The sequence below is a fragment of the Ixodes scapularis genome, unplaced genomic scaffold (genome assembly GCF_016920785.2).
Source record: "Ixodes scapularis isolate PalLabHiFi unplaced genomic scaffold, ASM1692078v2 PGA_scaffold3__209_contigs__length_174095766, whole genome shotgun sequence".
NCBI lineage: Eukaryota > Metazoa > Arthropoda > Arachnida > Ixodida > Ixodidae > Ixodes > Ixodes scapularis.
In genome coordinates, this window is record NW_024609868.1 from 73,386,605 (window position 1) to 73,406,811 (window position 20,207).

The 20,207-nt window shown below is 45.1% G+C and overlaps 1 long non-coding RNA gene across 1 annotated transcript; it reads right to left on the reverse strand.

Moving 5' to 3' along the window:
- Nucleotides 1-16,013: 16,013 nt before the first annotated feature.
- On the reverse strand, nt 16,014-19,843 carry LOC121837073. The gene is made up of 3 exons (XR_006078102.1): nt 19,805-19,843; nt 16,478-16,599; nt 16,014-16,066 (listed from the first exon to the last, which is right to left on the reverse strand). It is a non-coding gene; the product is annotated as an uncharacterized LOC121837073 (long non-coding RNA).
- Nucleotides 19,844-20,207: the final 364 nt, after the last annotated feature.

Sequence of the window (20,207 nt, forward strand, 5' to 3'; positions counted from 1 at the left end):
CGTGTTTAACGTGCGTTATTGCCATATCTTACCTTAAGTCGAGACGCTGCGTCATTCAACTCCGCAGCCCATTCAACCCAAGAGCAAATTCAAGAGTAAGGGGCTGGGCGTAGTTCTCCTCCGCGGGGGTCGAAAGAGCGGGAGTTTCAAATGTGGAGAGGTTCTGACTCTGACTAACTTACGTCCTGTGGCGTAAATATTGCTAAAAAAATTATTCCTTCCGCGGAACATTTGTTTTGTGACATGCTTGTCCCACTTAGGCTGTTTAAAAACACATTTTTTTCTTTGCATTTACCCTTTAAGGCTACGTCTGCTCCGTGCCTGCAGGATGCTTCGCCTGCTCGCTGTCGCGTCTAGCTTTCGATTCGATCGGCGCTTCAAAAGATGTTTCGATGCGGACCCGCATTCTCATTAAGGCGGAGTGAAACCAACACCTTCTGGAAGCAGGGTTTGTACGGCTTTCTCATCCCGCAGTGCCATTCCCAGCGTTCGTGCGTCTGACGACTGACACGCGATCGGTTTTTAAAGTAGCGCTATGACGACTCGTTCTAGACGACGCGCAAGACGCAGTGTCGAGAGCGTCCGCTACACGCCGACTTCATACTGCTCAGGCAACTGTTGGGCTCCAAATGTCCCCTGTTCAACACCGATCCAGTGGACGCCGCCATGAAAGTATGGTGGAAACAACAGCGTTGCGACGGAAATGCCACGGCAACGAGGGTCGTTTGCCACAAAAATCAATGGCGGCACCCATTGACGAGCTCTCCGTTGTTTGAGAAGAATTCGTGGCTGCGCCTATACTTCCGTTGCACCTCGCTCCACGCACTGCACATAGGAACGCCACCTCCTGCTTGTTATAACCTCCTTGTCTAAACGTCATCACTAGTATATCCCCTCAGCTAGCCCGATTGAACCCCATCGTGTGCTACATCGTCTGCACCATCGCCTGCTCCCTCGCCTTCTTCAGTGGTTTGTGTAGCAGATAGTGAAAAAGATGCTCACGCCGATTGTCTGTTGCTGTAGCATACGACGAAGTTAGACGTCCACGTGGAGCGTGAAATGCACGAGTGGAAATGCCTTGCTGCTGTGCGAAGGGCTGCAAACCCCTTCGCTGGACGCTGGGCGCTGGCACTGGACGCCATTTTTGAGGGCGCTGTTTATACTCCATGCATAGATCCATGCACTCTTAAGCAGAGAGTGCAGCCAACGCCACAAGCACGAGAGCTGGAGGTCACTGCTTTGAAGCGTTTTTCCGCAGAGCGAGCGCGCGCGCCAAAAATGCAGGTCTCAAAGCCACGAGGGCGTGCTAGCTCGGGCTCCTGGGCCGGTTTGCTCATCTTGCGGCCGCGGAAGCGGCTGCGGCCAAGAGGGATTTTTTAGTCACGTGACCAGCTCCACGGGGACAAGGAAGTACCTAGCGTCCCTGCCTAATGGCGGAGTGATCCGCGTCGCTTCAGGCACAAAAGCCTAATTTCGCTCGCAGAAACTGATTGCAGGGACTTTCATCTGGAGTCCAATTTACCGCCCCTTTATACTGTAGGAGCGGCAGGTAAAGTTACGGCCAGGAAGGGTGAAAATGAACCAAAATAAAAAAAAAAAAACACTCGAGATGAAAACGGTGGCAGAATATTTATGTACAGTCTCCGGCAATATGAAAGACCCACTGGGAGCGCGTGGCCGAGGCGGTGGCTGGGGGGGCGCTGCGAGCGCTCCGGGCAATTCCATTCTGCTTTGAGGGGAGGACGCTCGCTCGGGGCCCAGCACAAACTGATAAGCGCGTTTTGGTTTAGCTGAGCTCGAGTAAGCGTCCTTTCCATAGAGTAATATACACAAGGTAAAGAGCGGACACTGCCATAGGCCCCAGCGGCCCAGATAGACCAGTGACAGGTAGCGCTCCTAGCGGGCGGTATTAAGTGTAATCTGATTCTGTTTCCGGTCAACTTAGTTTCGGTTTCGGTTTGGGCGTTTCTGCCCCGGTTCTCCGGTACCCTTCTCCCTCTCTTTCCTCCCCGCCTCGCTCGGCTCTCGGGAACCCCTTGACTCCCGAAGCCGCTGTTTTTTTTTGTTTTTTTTTAATATTGACGGACTTTTGCTTTATTTTTTACGATAGAGTCCGTGTAAAATGTATCAAACAATATTTCAACTTACTTCACAAAGCATAAGTATATATATTTCTTGTTCTTTTTCTATTGTAAAGCATTGAAGTTACACAATCGCCGCATTGACTCCTGGCTGGTGGAGCATTTTGGGGTCAACAACAGTGAGTGGTTCGAACACATTTTATTGGACCACATTCATGTATACATGATTTACTTCAGAAGCTCTGTATGTTTTATACGAAAGAGATCGATACTCACAAAAATAAATGAATATGAAGGACTTCGGCATATCGTACACTTCGTAATAGATTCTTAACGGAACTAAGTTAACAAAACCTTTCCACGGAGAACATGCTGTATTATACATTCACTTTCACGCCGACTCGGGTACGGGAAGTAAGTGCAAAAATAAATAAGACATCGCTATCATTACCAGTCATAAGAGTATAATAACAGTGCGAAGCACACGCCGGATAGTACAAATTCCCGATTTCCGGCAAATATAAAAAACACCAATTTGCATAGCCTCAAGCCATTACCAAACAAAGAGAACTCTATTCGAAATCTGACAAGATTCAACGTCCCTAAACATTCTCCGAAATTGTTCAGAAAAGAAATATGGCATCAGAAAAAAGCGGCTAAAAGACTATGGACAGTGGATACAAAAGTGGATACATTTTCTTTCAAATATTTTTAGCCTCTATACACTATTTTCTATCACAATTTTGTAGAAAGTGGACAAATATCTTTGTCAGGGAGCCGTGATCGCATTCGCTGGAAAAAGGGGAGACAAATATTTGGAGAGCAAGCTGCACCGCCCACTTAAGCACTTTTTGTTTTTGGTTTGCCAACCGCCTCTGTTAATACACTATTAACAGTTAAATCTGTCTCGTTCTTATTAACCACTGAAGAGTGCAACCGAACTTTGTCCAAATTCCGGTTAAGAAATCAAACATATCAACACAAGCGTATTCTGCAAAACAACTTAAAAAAACCCTTTGTGGTACTCCTCTGGGCAAAGGTTAAAACCACCCAGACCTCAAAGTGTGCTATACAAGGCGGCACAAACTCCTCGAACATGTGTCACACTCTCTATTATGGGAAGAAAGTAATTTTCTAGTTGCTGAATAAAATGAAAGGCAGCCTGTGATGGTACTACTAAGTTCCCGAAGAATTTTCCAGGCACGTGGTATGCTTTAGGAACAAGACAGTACTGGTGAGGCCTGGTCAAGTTATTAGACTCATCCGATAGCAGCTGAGAACAGCCACAGCTGTAAGTTGTCTGCTCAAGCAAACGCTTGATCAAATAGCCCCAAACGTAATAAAAAAAGTGGACGAGTCATCAATTATGTTAGACCTGATGTCTGATGCCAGCTCAGAAATATCCTCTAGTGGCGGGAAGTTATCAATTGGAAGACATTCCACAATGTCTGAAATTAAACTTTCACGGTGCATAGATATTTGCAACTCCTTTAGGAGGTCAGCCTTGTGATCCTCTACGTTTTCATTGTCCGACAGTTTGAACAGTTTCTTTATCCAGAGGTGTTTTAGTTCTAAGGTGAACTGATCCACATTTGGGTTTGTGTTGCAGCCCAGCATTTGTCGTATATAGCTCCAAAAACGTTCTCAAGTGTGTCTTGCTGCAGGCGTCGTGTAAGTAAGAACTTCAAGTCATGACTGCTTGAAAGCTCATCACAGAGCATGAGGAAACTTTTTATAGTAACTTGCCACCCAATGATGCCTTATGGCTGCCTCCTACTTTGAAACTGCCATGCTAAAATCCATCCGAGTTACTGGTAGAAAAAATCAAGTATTTCAGATTCTCCCTTCAGATTGGCATGACGCAACTTCTGCCCTGTCTTCTTGAAGTTTTTAGCTATTTAGACAGTAAAAAAGTATGCACATCCTATCACAGAAAAAGGCTGTAGCCATGGCTGCCTCAGGAAGTTTCTTGGCATAAACAAGGGATATGATTGCAAGAAAGACTAGACCTGTGGGGCACAATTTTCTTCCATTTTACAGAAAGGTTCTTGAAAAAATGTTTCTCTCAGTAAGTTTCGGAGCCAATTGCAAGCTCATCTCATGGATAGAACAATAAAGTTCAACAAAGAAGACCACTCAATGACCTCATTTCAAATGCAAAGTTTGTGGGCTTGGAGATTGCTCTTGGTTGTTTTGGGAAGGTGTGGAACATCAAAGACAAAGTAAACGTGTGCGTTGTCAACTTCAAGAAATGGCTTATCACCACACACACCAAGCTGATGTTTGAAGCCCCCTAACCACAGACCACAGCCTTTACTGTAAAGCCAACAGTCTTAAAGGGGCGATGCACTGATATTATTTTTTTGCGAAAATAGAACGAATCCCTGACGTTAATGATCTGTGAAATACCCGTTCGTTTTTACCACACGCGATCGAAGTCGCAGAAAAAAATAAAGAAAAACGAGCAGAGTTCACCCCTCAACTCGAAGCCATAACAAGCGGCCCCGTGATCTGGAGCTGATTATATGCCGCCAATGTTGATCATAGCCATGCGCTGGGGTTGGCAAGGCACAGGACACGCGCTGAGTTCAAGACATTGTTATGGTTCGGCTGTTGTCGTCATTGCAGCGATTGGACACAGGACACTACCCGAATGTTTCTCGAGCTATCGATTATCACGAGTCCAAATCGAGTGTCCACGCCATGCTCGGGTCCAATCTACGAGCCGTATTCAAATATCGTCACTGGGCGGTACTGCTACCGCCCAGCTACGTCATCAGGTTTTTCGAAGGAGGGATTGAATGAAAACAATCGGTTTTGTCCTCGAACTTACAGCGCAACAAAGGAGTTTCTTGGTCAGTGGCGTTGCGTGCGAATATCCTTGAGTCCCACTAGTGCCAGTAAGCTTGTGTAAAGTGAAGACCATTCCCATTGATTATCGTTGCACCGCCCCTTTGAGCTCCCGAATGAGAGAAATGAGGAGATTGCGTTAAACAGAAGACGTTGTTGGAGTGTGCACAACAGTGTATGCAAGGGGCTAAACGCACCTCCTGGAAATTTCAGACAGCATAAGAACCAAGGCTCTATCTGCAATGTTAGAGGTTCGTTCAACACCGTCATCTGTAAACCCATGGACAATGTCGTGTGCTGGGTCGTAAGTTAAATTCTTTTTTTAAAACAATCTCATCGGAAATCAACATGCACACAGGTTCAAGTGCAGCCAGACAGCCCGGCAGAAAGAACAGCGCGAGAAGCTCGAACCGATCGGCTGCACGAATTCACGCCGAGCATGCGAGCACGCGGGCGGTCATGCGTCACCTTGATTGATGCAAAGTCGACCGAACATGATGCAGCAGAAAGCACAGATGGACGGCACGCACGGCACAGACGAACGACGCAGGGACGAGCAAAGGCCATGCAGAATGATGCAGAGGCGACGGCGTGCAGGCAGGCAGGCCATGGCAGGCGCCATTCATCACGTGCTTTTTATGACGTATTTGATTAAAACTATTTAGCCGTTGTAAGTACTTTAAACAATTTTAAAGCATTGCCAATTAAAAAATAAATACTTTTCACAGAAAGAGTTTTAATTATTTTTAACCAAATTGCAGAAAAGCGCCACGTAGCGGAGGGTATGAAACGCACTGTCTGGGCCGCGAATCGGCTCCTGTGTCCTCTCTTTACGTTTACTATATTACTCTATGTTCTTTCCTTGAAGCAGAATGCAATTGCCCGGAGCGCTCGCAGCGCCCCTGCCAGCCACCGCCTCGGCCACGCGCTCCCGGTGGGTCTTTCATATTGCCGGAGAGTGTACCTCCGCCAGCGCCGACGTCTCGCGCCTTCTGCAATAATCTTATAAAAAAAAAAAAAAAAAGCTTTTGCGATGGTTGAGAGGTTAAAGCGCCGGTACTTGTCGTCGCAGCGTGAAAGTTCAGGGCTCAAATCGCGCTCGGAGCTTTTTTTTTTTTTTTTTGTATTTTTTGCGTGTTTTACTTTTTAACTGTGATCCTTTTTAGGACATCATCCACTTGCACTACTGCGCCTTACACGGTTTTTACTGTTAGTCCCACCTGTCCAATCGAAACACCGGGAAGAAAAAAAGGATCAACGCAAGTTAACGCGTTAATACAATCATTTCATAATGTTTATTAAAAGGAAACCGAGGTAAAAGCATCGGTATGGCTTTCACACAAACGGAGCCGAAACAAGCATCCTTTCCCCAGCAACTACAATTTTATCTGTTTTTGAAAACGCTCTTGCTACGATTCCTTTCAATAACAAGAGAGGCCTCTTTAGGACTAATAAACACTGCACTTGTGACAATTAAAAAAAGAGAAGAACTAAAAAAAAACAAGCAAAAGTTAAAAAAAAAAGACTAGCAACTGTGGATACATTGATTGAGCGAAATCCTACAGGCAAGGCAGCAAGTCAAACGTCTGACAAAGCAGTAAAACCGAAATAAAAGAGATCACACTTTTACTTGCATGGAATGTGATAAAAAAGTATATTTATACTCTTTACACTTTGTTGTGGCAATCCTTTTGTAATATTAACACATTACTTGTTGAATTTTAGTTAGATTAGCAGACGATCACGACCGAATGCAAAAATGAATCAGGCGTCGACCATCGCAAACCCTCTCTCTAATGCAAACACCTAAAATGACTTTGGATCAACAAATGGAATTAATTATAATTAATTCCATTTCTTGATCCAAAGTCATTTAGGTCCCTCTCTCTAATGCAAACACCTCAAATGACTTTGGATCAAGATATGGAATTAATTATAATTAATTCCATTTCTTGATCCAAAGTCATTTTAGGTGTTTGCATTAGAGAGAGGGTTTGCGATGGTCGACGCCTGATTCATTTTTCCATTCGGTCGTGATCGTTTGCAATTGTAACTAAAATTCAACAAGTCAAGTGTTAATATTACAAAACGATTGCCACAACAAAATTTAAATATTATAAATATACTTTTTATCACATTCCATGCAAGTAAAATTATGATCTCTTTTATTTCGGTTTTACTACTTTCTCAGACGTTTGACTTGCTGCCTTGCCTGTAGGATTTCGCTCAATCATTGTATCCACAGTTGCTAGTCTCTTTTTTTTTGCTTGTTTTTTGGAGTTTTTTTTTAAATTGTCACAACTGCAGTTTTTATTAGTCCTAAATAGGCGTCTCTTGTTATTGAAAAGAATCGTAGCAAGAGCGTTATTTAAAAACAGATAATATTGTAGTTGCTGGGGAAAGGATGCTTGTTTCGGCTCCGTTTGTGTGAAAGCCATACCGATACTGTTACCTCGGTTTCCTTTTAATCAACATTATGAAATGATTGTATTAGCGCGTTAACTTGAGTTGATATTTTTTTTTTCTTCCCGGTGTTTCGATTGAACAGGTGGGACTAACAGTAAAAACTGTGTAAGGCGCAGTAGTGCAAGTGGATGATTTCCTAAAAAGGATCACAGTTAAACGTAAGACACGCGAAAAATACAAAAAAAAAATGGAGTCCCGAGCGCGATTTGAACTTGGAACTTTCACGACACGACGACAAGTACCGGCGCTTTAACCTCTCGACCATCGCAGAATTTTTTTTTTTTTTCTTTATTCTCGATCATCGCAGAAGGCGCGAGGCGCCGGCGCCGGTGGAGATATATAAAGATACTGCTACCGCTTTTATCTCGTGTGGTTTTTTTTTTCTTTATTTTGGTTCCTATTTACCCTCCCTGGCCGTAACTTTACCTGCCGCTCTTACAGTATAAAGGGGCGGTCAATCGGACTCCAGTTGAAAGTTCCTGCAATCAGTGTCTGCGAGCGACATTAGGTTTTTGTGCTTGAAGCGATGCGGTTATCTCCGCCATTAGGCAGGGACGCTAGGTACTTCCTTGTCCCCATGGAGCTGGTCACGTGACGTAAAAATCCCTCTTGGCCGCGGCCGCGGCCGCAGCCGCAAGATGAGCAAACCGGCCCTGGCCGAGGGAGTGTTCCCATGCACATGCCAATGATCTGGAAGCTCGTTATCCGATTGCGCTCAGCAGTCGCGCACACACAGCTGTGGCCGCCAGTGAATGTGACGCGGCCCATACTCTCGTCAAGCTTCAACCTGTATGCCGCGTGAGGCGGGTCCGGGATCTACTAAGGAAACGTCATGCGCAGGCCTTGTCTTCTAGGTGGTATTGGTTGGACAGCTGTCCTTCATAACATTATATAAGAAAAGGCTTTGGGCAAGGATATTTTAGAGCGCAGCTCTTACCCCCCATTCACACTGGAAGCGGATCCGCGTTCGCGAAGCGGTTGCGAACGCGGTTGTATGAAGATCCAGTGCAATTGCACGCGCATTTGATGTCATCAAATGCGCGTGCAATTGTACTGAATCCTTATACAACCGTGTTCGCAACCGCTTTGCGAACGCGGATCCGCTTCCAGTGTGAATGAGCCCTTAGGGGCCCGTTCCCGGCTTGAGCGGCGTCGCCGTCGCCGTCGGCGTAACCAAGGTCATCCCAAGGTCACTTGACCCCCAAGGTCATCCCAAGGTCACGTGATCCCAAGGTCACCCCAAGGTCACGTGACCCCTCCCCAAGGGTCATCGGGGTCACGTGACCCCAAGGTCACCCCAAGGTCACATGACCCCTTTCCCAGGGTCACGTGACACCCAAAGTCACGTGGCTCCCCAAGTCACGTGACCCCCGGGGTCACGTGACCCCCGATGACGTCATCAGTGACGTAACTGATAACGTCACCGGCATCCGCATCGTCATCGTCATCATCACTGATGACGTCACCGGCATCCACATCGTCATTGTCATCATCACTGATGACGTCATCAGTGACGTCACTGATGACATCACCGGCATCCGCATCGTCATCGTCATCATCACTGATGACGCCACCGGCATCCGCATCGTCATCGTCATCATCGCTGATGACGTCACCGGCATCCGCATCGTCATCGTCATCATCGCTGATGACGTCACCGGCATCCACATCGTCATCGTCATCATCGCTGATGACGTCATCAGTGACGTCACTGATAACGTCACTGGCATCCGCATCGTCATCGTCATCATCACTGATGACGTCACCGGCATCCGCATCGTCATCGTCATCATCGCTGATGACGTCACCGGCATCCACATCGTCATCGTCATCATCGCTGATGACGTCATCAGTGACGTCACTGATAACGTCACTGGCATCCGCATCGTCATCGTCATCATCACTGATGACGTCACCGGCATCCGCATCGTCATCGTCATCATCACTGATGACGTCACCGGCATCCGCATCGTCATCGTCATCATCGCTGATGACGTCATCAGTGACGTCACTGATGACGTCGGCGGCATCCGCATCGTCATCGTCATCATCACTGATAACGTCACCGGCATCCGCATCGTCATTGTCATCATCACTGATGACGTCATCGGTATCCGCATCGTCATCGTTACTGATGACGTCATCGGCATCGTCATCGTCACGTGACCCCCCTAGGTCACGTGACCCCCACCCAAGGTCACTTGACCCCCCCAGTACCCTTCCCTCCTCCTCCTCAAGAGCTGCGCTCCAATTCGGCGTTACAGGGAGTTGTAAACGGCTTTCACTTTTTCTATTTATTATTAAATACATAATGATAAAATCCAATAATTTCTTTTTCTATCTGATTCAAGCTAGTCGGACTGCTCGTAACACTGGTCAAGCAAGAAAATAACAAAAAGTTTTACTTTTTCATAACCGGTTTAAGATTTATTGCTAAAACATCGTTATTTTTGCAACGGATTTAAGTTATAGATTTTGCCTCCAGACTTTTTAAATGCAAACAGTTCTAGCACACGGCTGTCCATTGCGCCGTGTATTGTGTCTTCTTCTGTAAATCTGTAACGGCCAGCGACGAAAGAGCTCACCCGCACACACAAGCTTGTATGCGCCGCGGGGAAAAAAGTAGGTCGAGTAGGAAGTGTGGAACACACTGGCGGTTGTAGTGTTTGTGTATGTGTCTATATCGCTGCTGTGTAATGTGTGGCGCTCCTGTTGCCTGCGATGTATGTAGGGTTGCTGTCTACTCGTGATCGTTCGCAGCGTACTAACAGCGATTGTCTTGTGAATTCCTCCCGTTTTCCTTGTGTTTTTGCGCTGTGCTGCCAGTTGTAATAACAGACTCGGTTTTTTTTTTCATAGGCTGCTATAAATTTCATTAGGTGGCGGAAGTTACCACCCGATTTCACATAGTTTGCTTGAGTTATTTATCCAAGTAAGTTCGGCATTCGTTTGTTTGTCTAGTAGTTGCGTTGTAGCTACCTAACGTCGCTACGTTACATCAAGTTTGAGCGCAGCTCGCCTGATTGTGGTTGGTTAACAGATTGCACACTACCATACACTCTAAAAAAAAAGTGTCGATTTAACTCTTTTTGGAGTGTAAGTGGCTTGTCACAGAACCCACTCTTTTAAAGAGTAACTATAACTCTTCGGAGGCAACAGTATGTTTAACTCTTCCATACAAGTGTTCACTTAACTCTTCCACAGAGAGTAACTCTAATACTTTTGAGACAGTAAGGGTTACTCTTTTGATGTGTAAGTGCAAGAGTTAACCCCACTCTTTTGTGTAGAGTAATTATAACTCCATGAGAAGTGTTGCCTAAACTCTTTGATGAGAGTACATTTCACTCTTTTGTGTGGAGTGACAATAACTCTATCAGAAGTGTTGCCAAAACTCCATGTTGGCGAGTGAAGGATGCTCTCCAGGGAGAGTTACCTTCATTCCTTCGTGTAGAGTAACTACAACTCTGTTAAAATGTTGCCTGTACTCTGTATTCAAGAGTTACGAGTACTCGCCAGGAAGAGTTACCCTCACTCTATCGTCTAGAGTAACTACAACTCCATTACACTCTTATCTACGTCCTGGATAATGGCCTGGGTACAAGCGGTACTCCTCAATGTCCCGCCTAAGACACGGGATATAAGCAGCCCTGTGAAGAAAACTATCCGTGACGCCTCTGGAAGCTGCCCAAAAAGATCGAAGTACCACCTGTAAACGGCCCTAACCCCCCCCCGAACGTCTTTATGGGGCTCACTTGACAGAAGCCGAAGGGCACCGTCCCGCTTAAAGAAAAGAAAGCGCGAATGAAGCACAAAAGCCCGCAAAAGCCGCGTGTCTCCGCGTCTCCCCCTCACCGCTGTCGGCGGCGGGGCGCACGGCGCACACTTGAGAAAGAGAAAGGGTTCGAGCCCCATTCCCTCTCTCAAGTCCCTTTCTCTCTCTCTCTCTGAAAAGTTGAGAACAAAAACAAGAATTTTTTTGCGAGTCCTACCGCGCATGCTCAGCCCGCGCAAAAGGCGTAGCTTGGCCGGTAGTCGCGCGAAATTGCATTGTCGTCGTCGCGTTCTCTTTTTCGCGCAAGCCACACCGTTCAAAAAGGAAAGTTGGTTTGAAATCTGCGGCGGTGATGTATTCATCGCAAGACATCAAAGATGTGTTGCGAGGTCAATGCCACGCAAGCAACTGCGAGTGCGATGGCTACAGCAGGGCCCTCGACAACTGCAGCCAACCTGCGGCTCCTCACCAAGCGACATGGTTTACTGCGGCCACAGCCCTGTACAGCACGCACGGATTAGTAAGTGCCGCTTTTATTTCATGTTTTTGTGCGTGTGTGTGTGTGTGTCTGTGTGTGTCAGTCGAGGGGCACGCGTGTTCGAAACACCGTTGAGTACCCGACCGCTTCGGTATGCACTTGTCCGCGGTAATAACGTTGCGTTGTTCCGTGTGACGCTACCGAGACGTATGCCGTTATTGCACTTGAGTTTTAGTTTCACGTAGGGGGAGGCACTCACTTGATCGAATGACGTTTTAGCGAACAGTCGGACGCCACGAAGCGGCGTTTTCGGGTGGGCCAACTGGGTTCACATTTTTGTAATGAGCCGCCGCAGACTGTCGCCGCGAAGCGGCGTAAACCGCAGCGCGGCGGATGGGTTAACGGGCGCCCCCGTTATTCGCTAAAACGTCGATTCGCTCAAATGTCGCTCTTCGCTAAAATGTCATTCGCTCATGTGATATGGACCCCCGCGCCGGGTGCCTGGTACAGCAACATAAGGGGGAGAGGTGAGGGGGGGGGGGGGGTTGGGGTTGGGGATGGTGATGGCGGTGGCGGCGGCGGCTCAAAGGATTGCTACCCGTTTTTTACGCGTATTTTTATGTTTGACTGTCTTGTTCACCCATCATTGCCTGTTATCGTCTTTTTTTTTCTTCGTTTTTTCCCCCATTTGGCGGCGGGCTAACAGGCGCACCTGCGTACGGGTCTCAACCTTTCTGTCTAGCCTTGCACGCTGCCGAGTGAGTAACCCAACTGTGCAAATAAAAATTATTATTAATATTATAACCTCTGTGAGTTCGTGCTGTCGGCATCGAGTACTGCATAAAATGGCATTACAACAAAAAAACATAGCCACCCAGCACACACAGGTACTATGTGCTTGTTGCACCCCCCCCCCCCCCCCCCAAAAAAAAAAAAAAAAAAGTTATTTAGAAGTTCTCACGTCTTGTTTTTCTCTTTCTGGGTTGCATAATTTTTGTTTTTCTGAGGGGGCGGTATTGTGATGATTTTACACTCGGCCGTCAATGTCAAGCTTGTTGCACAGCTTTTTAAACTAAAAGTGGAGAAAACATTCCACAAGTGACTTTGTATAACCCCAGACAATTTACAGCCATGTTTATTTCTACAGCTCTTTCTGCTTAAGGGAAACAAAGATGGTGCTAGAGCACCCATTTATTTGTGCCTTTTAGAGAATACTGTGGGCTTGGAAATTTAAACAAATGTTTAATGCCAGCTGCTGACCAGGAAGCTAATACTGCCAGTAAAAACATTTGATGTTCTCGTGTGATGCCAGATTCATACCAGTTCCATAAAATGAAGTAATGAAAGTGTCATTTTTGCTGCCATATAGATAAAAAGACCACGTGAGGACAGCATAATTGTAGACATTGACAGTATTTATGACTATACGACATCAACAATGACATTTCTGACTTCATGCAGCTTGATTATTCGCTCTGTTTGCAGGTATATTTGAAGGCGAGTCATGCGATTTTTCTGACAACATGCAAGGGTCTACTTCGCAAGGTGACAGCATCGGTACCTCTGGGGTCATGAACAACAGTACCTGCACTGCTGCTGAAATTTTGCTTGGTGAGTACCAACATGCATATGTTGTGGTTAACACGGTTGTTTTGCAATAATTGAATCAACTTCCTGTTCACGTGGTTAAAAAGTAATTAAGGCAACAACTGTCGCCTTGATGACACGGGCAGGATTCCCTTGATAGTACTGTTAACTTCAGCTGTTGAACAACGAAATTATATATGTACATAAATTCATAAACAGCATTGGCACAGTGCACACATTAGTTAAGCATAAAAAATGATTAACACTGCTAGGGATAGCAATTGGAACCTTGGTAAGCTGGTTGGTGAGCGAGATATTTGTGCAAACAAATCAAGACATTTGTTGTCATTGGCTATTATTTATGTAGTTTAAAAGGTTCCACTTGATTTGTATAAAGCAGCTGTGAATTTTTTCTGCAAATTCCTTGGTTTTTGGATGCTTTCACCATCTTAGCACTGGGAACTAGCTAGACAGGCCAAGGGCACAGACAGCTTAAGTTAATTTTTTTAGAACTGCACTACAATACCATTGTACAGGCGTACCAGTGAAACCTAAATAGGTGTCCGGGGAGAGTGTTGCACAATGTTATATATGTATAGTGTGTAGCGTATTTTCTGAAAAAGGAAACACCTTTTCAGAGCGACGTCTCCGCTGAGGACACAGCATCTCCTGGCCCAAGGATCTTCTGGGGCATATCGACAAAAATCGTCTCTTGTGGAGGGCCTGGCGAAATTACCAAGCTAAATGACGCTACTTTGGAGAAGGCTCTACTCCTTTGACTAACGGTGTATTATGTCAAGGACATAACATACCCCTCGGCATTTGTGCAAACGTTGGGGCTCGTGCAAAGTGCGATAAGCAATGGTGAAAAATTTCCCCGCTGCTGGGCTAACAGCAAGCTCGTAAAGATTCTCGAGAGATGAAGGTTACGTAAATGTACATATGTTTACTGCGGCAAAGTCACTGCAGGTGTTATTTCACAGAGGAAGAATATCCCTGGCTTTAACGTAAGAAAGTACTCGTTCATCTTAAACGCAAGTGCATAAAAAAGAGTTAGTTTTTTTTGCAAATGCACGATTACGTGCCTGCACACTAAACGAAAATATACCCAGATGGGAGTACATCGCTTGTCCTCTAGCGCATTCCCTTATGGGAGGTTTTTATACTCTGCAGGATGGGAGTTCAGAATGAACTCCCACGCAGGCCAGAGGTTTTTGGGGGATGCAAGGGAGTATGTACAGAACTCCCAGCAGTACGGGAGTCTGTTCATGGATCAATGGGAGTATTTATTTACTTCCATCAGAGTGTTCCTAGGTGGATCCAAGGGAATATTCTTTCACATCCTTATGGGAGTTTTTACGTGGACTCACGGGAATGTTCCTTTACATCCACCTGAGAGTGCTTACGTGGATCCACGGGAGTATTCTTTCACATCCATATGGGAGTTTTTACGAGCATTTATCGGACTATTCTTTCACATCCATATGGGAGTTTTTACGTGCATTTATCGGACTATTCTTTCACATCCATATGGGAGTTTGTACGTGCACTTATGGGACTATTTTTTCGCATCCATATGGGAGTTTTTACGTGCATTTATGGGACTATTTTTTCACATTCATATGGGAGTTTTTACGTGCATTTATCGGACTATTCTTTCACATCCATATGGGAGTTTTTACGTGCACTTATGGGACTATTTTTTCACATCCATATGGGAGTTTTTACGTGCATTTATGGGACTATTTTTTCACATCCATATGGGAGTTTTTACGTGCATTTATGGGACTATTTTTTCACATCCATATGGGAGTTTTTACGTGCATTTATGGGACTATTTTTTCACATCCATATGGGAGTTTTTACGTGCACTTATGGGACTATTCTCTCACATCCACCTGGGAGTTACAGCCGGGACCTAAGGGAGTATTCTTTCACATCCATTTGGGAGTTAGTACGTGGACCCACGCGAGTCTTCTTTCACATCCTCCTAAGAGTCGTATACCTACGGGAGTATTCCTTCGCATCCATCTAGGAGTTTCTTCAAAGCCAGGAAGTGTGGAAGGAAAGGCATAAGCAGGTAGCACAATGCACGAAATAAATTTATTGCATTATGAATATTTTTTGCACATGTCGTGTAACAAGAGCTCATTTTGCCTTGGGCGCAAACTGGCTTATACCCCGTCAGACGGCGCTTATACCCCGTCAGACGGCCATTTAAATGGCCTTCAGAGCAAACTCCTCAAAAAATGTCTGCGAACACCAAAGGGCACAGGCAAAGCCGAGATTGTGAACTGATTTGCCGATTCTTTGAAGGAATTCATTCCGAAGGCCATTTAAATGCCCGACTGACAGGGGTATTTATTACAATGTAGGGTACGCTAGGCTAACTGTGGTACACAAGCCACGATCGCTCTGTAGAAATTTATCAATTCCAGTGCCTTCACCCGTGGCTTCATGTAGCAGTCGGCAAAACCACGTTCAATGAAAGTCAGCATCTTATGTGCCTTCTTTACGTAGTGGATGTGGAAAATCCAGTAGACGGCAATGAGGTACGCCACATCCTGACGGAGCCATACCATAAGTTCAAAGTTCTTCCTTAATCAGTCCTAAAATATTGAAATAAATTACCTCAAACTTAACAGAATTTGATAAAACATAATATGAGAGTCACAGATTTTTTACCTCAGCTTATTTATGTTAAACACTCTGACTGCTCCTTCTTAGACGTCGCAGCTTGCTCGTTATATGTAGTAGCGGCAGATGCAATCAATCTTCCTGCAATCAGTCCGCTGTTGGCCATTCTCTTTCCTGCGTAGTGCTGGAAGGGACCTGTAACCAAAAAAGCACAAGCATTTAAGTTAAAATGTACTCACAATCAACACAACAGATGTTTCCGACGTTATTGTATGAACCTTGCAAACCAGGTGGGGAGTAGACTTTTCTCAAGAAGTGAATTGAAGACAGTTTCTTCAAAGCAATATCAATACTACTGATACTGAAAATATGGTAAAGGGCAGAATCGTTTTAAAGTGATATAGCAACGAAATTGTAGTGCCTATTTTATTGTCTAAATGTCAACCATGTTTTGACCATACAGTGGAGACACCAATTTTTTGCTCAAAAAGACACAAAACATCTAGAACTAGTGTCTCAGAAGATCTCCCGATATGCATCACGTTTGCGACGTCTGGTTCTCCTTCAGTCAAAGCTACGTGGGGGCTGGCGTGGTTGTGAGCTTACACGTTCGTGACGTCTGGTTCTCCTTCAATCAAGGCTATATGGGGGCTGGCGTGGCTGTGAGCTTCGCCACTTGATGATGTCAATGCACTGCAAGCTGGCCGCTTGAGTTGTCCCTCCTCGCTCTCCGCAGGAGTTGAATAATCACGGGAGAAAAAAGAAAACCGGTTCAGCCAAGTTAGACAGGGCTCGGGCGCACACAGCCTGCCACCATGTTCCCGTGTAGCGGTGCTGCTTTTATGTGGTGTGACGTGACAGTATTTGGTTTATTTAAATAATGTTTCGGCGCCTTTTTTAGCAAAAAAAAATCGGTGTCTCCATGGTGTGGGCAGAACATGGTTAACATTTAGACAGTACAATTAGTGCTAAAATTTTGTTGTAATAACCTTTAAAAAAAAAAAAAGAAAGACCAAGGTACACCCTTATTTTTAACAGTTCACATTAAACATGTTTATAACTATCTACCTTTCTGTGCTAGTTTCCTTTTCCATCGTTTCATAGTCTCAGTAACTTTAAGAGTGAGTGACAGTCCTGCAAAAATGTCATCAAGCGTGTAAAAATTTTGAAAGCCGGAAAAATTGACAGCTTATTGCAAGCTTTAAAAAAGTCAAACCAAACAAAACGACCTATTGCAAAAACTGTACGATACCTGTCTTGCTGCATGTAAGCTTAAGAAATTGAAATTAGTATACATTTCTAGCGATTTACTCCCACAAACTATAATTTTCTTCACTCTCGCACAATCACTAGGCAGAAGAAGCAAAAGCCCTCCCATTATCATAATCGTGTGCACTGCAAACATGCAAGAGTTATCAACTTTTTGAGAAACGACTATAAGGGATAGCTCACATATACAGCACAGAGCTAAATCAACAGTAAAACAGTGCTGACTTGAACATAACTTAGTACTGATGCAGCAGTGTATGAGCATCAGATCATTAACAAAGAGCAAAATCAGCACTATTCCCAGCACTTACTAATAGTACTGCACTATTGTAATGCCCCGAATCTGGGTGAAGCCTTTCAAATCACCGCATAAATTGGCTTCACAATGTATTGCACTACGATTTACCAGAGAGGTGCCTGAAGGTGGTGAAAGCATCGCAGAAAAAATTTCAAAGAATGAACTTACCCGAGTAAAAAGTAAAAAAACTGGTTTGGCTACCTATGACACCAGTGTGCTAGTATATGCGCATCCTCCGACTGGCACAACAACCGACAGATGGCGGCAACGGCACCGACGCCTTATGGCAGTTCAGTAGCTCCACGGTCACGCCAAAAGCACACCACATGTAGCTGAAATTATTCAACGAACCATCGGTTTGATTATTTTTGTGTCCATTTAATGTGATTTTTGGGGGTGAAAATAAAATAATGTTCTGACAATTATAGCACCGAAAAAGTGTGCACCATTTATGACTCAAAAAGGTTGTGCGATTTTGGTGTGACTGGGCGGCTGCTGAGCAGCTACAAGCCGCTAGGGTTGATGTCGCCATCTGTCAGTTATTGAGCCAGTCAAAGGGTGCACAGTTAGCAGACGGGCGCCGTAGGCAGAAAAAAATAGTCATTTGTTTACCTTTTACTCAGGTAAGTTTGTTCTTTGAGCTTTTGATGCAGTGATTCCAATACCTTCGGGCACCTCTGTCGTAAATCGTAGCGTGATGCATCCCCAAACCGACTTAATGCAGTACTTTAAAAGCTTCACCAAGATTAATAACTTGGCAGCACAGGTGTAGTGCTAATGTGAACCGGTCTTAAAGGAAAGGAACAGAAATTTAGAATTCCCAAAATAAGGTAGCAGGAGTGTTCAACGGGGCGCCACCAACCCCTAGACACCACTCATAAAGCGATATCTCGAACGGATGGCCATATTTTTGTAAAATAAGGATGCGATAAGTGAGAATCGCGACATCGTGTTTCCTGCAGAATAGTTGAGGAGGGGGGAAACGGCTTTGCTTCTTTCCCTTTTCGCGTCCTCGCGGAGTCAAAGTGAGAAAAGGAGGAAACCAGAATCACGACGTCACGGGCCTTTTTGGCCATTGTTCAAGCATGCTCTTCTTTCACAAAAATACAACCATCCGTTAGAAATATTGATTTATGCATGATGCTTTCAGGTTTGTAGCGTCCTGCGTAGCGCTTCTGCGTTGTTTCCCGAAATCAAAATTTCGCTTCAGCATTCCTCTAAAGGATGTACACCTAACAATTATATTTGGCAAATACATAACAAGGAATTGCCTAACTTATACAAATAATTTCAATTTTTTAGTTGTAATAGACTGATTTCACAGGTCAGTTTGGCTAAGCCACTGCTGCTGCAATGCATCAAGGGAACTTTCCTCTTTCTGCATGTGCCCCAACCTCGCTGGAGCTCTGCGCGTGCAAAGCGCGAGACGGCACGAGGTGTCTCAAGCACTGCCACCTGCCTCTTGTGAACTAAAGTTATGGCGGCTTCACACATGCGCTGAACGCTAAGTGAGATCGGTCTATTCCACTAAAGATTAAAATAACCATACCAACAGGCTCTTATCAATCTTTCATGAGTCTTGATTGTTTCAAAAAGCAACATGTCCCGTATACCCTGTTTCATTATAGTAAGTTACAGCTCAAGAAGATGGGGCGAGGGAAAAGAAGGTCGGGGAGGAGGAAGCAGACGGAATGCTAGATAGAAGAGGGAAAAACTTCCTCCTCTCTTCTCCAGCAATTCGTCTGCTTCCTCCTCCCCAGCCTTCCTTTCCCTTTCCTTACATTCTTGAGTTGTAACAGACTATAATTACGTGAAGGACAGACAAAGGCAACGCCAGACGAGGGGAGAAAGGCCAAGCACTAGAAAGGTTGGGGAGGGGAGAAACCTACCCTCCTCTCTAACGTTCCTAGTGCTCTCTCTCTCGCCTCGCCCTCTTCTTCTGTCCAGCCTTCCTAGTGCTTGCCCTTTTTTTTTTTTTGCCTGGAGTTGCTTCGCTTGCACTGCACACAACTAGTGGCGCAGACTATTAGCAACGTGCACGACAAAAAGCGTCGCTGTAGTTGGGTTTGCGATCCGCCGAACCATAGCTTCCTGTATACTGATAATGCTTACCCAAATGCCGGCTAACGGGGAGGGAAATCCTGCCAATTACAGGGAGGTAGAGGCAAATATTGCCAATCAGGACAAGGGAAATTCTGTTTGTGACGTCACGGACGGAAACCATTAAAGGGTGCCAACGAAACATCTTGGAGCTAATGGAAGTGGAACATAAATAGCTCTGATGACTGCCCGGTCCGGTTTTCGAGCTGCGCAAGGGCCACTGGTCCTCTCGCTCGAACAGTGCTTTCAGCTCTTCATTCTGGTACCTGGGCCACAAGTTGTGCCAGCAGGCTTGCAGCACCAGCTGAAGGAGTTGAAGGCCCACTTCTGAAAATACAAAGCATAAAAGAAGCAATCACTTAGAACAAAAATAATAAAATCATAAAAATAATTAGAGTAGAGCTTTGAAGATTCATCTCAACCACCTAGGTATTGTTAAGATTGATGGACCTTGCAGAACAGTAAGCCTGTCAAATTGCAGGCACCTCGGTCTGGTTTACAACCTGATAACTCGGAATCAGAGGACAAAAAATTGTAACAAAGCCAACTTACAATTAGTGGCCAATTAGACAATAACCTCTCAATATTTTGAAAGCATTGACAAAGAAGATGAGCACAGCCGTGACAATCTACTTGACTCACAATACCAAGTGTCAGTCAACCAAATAA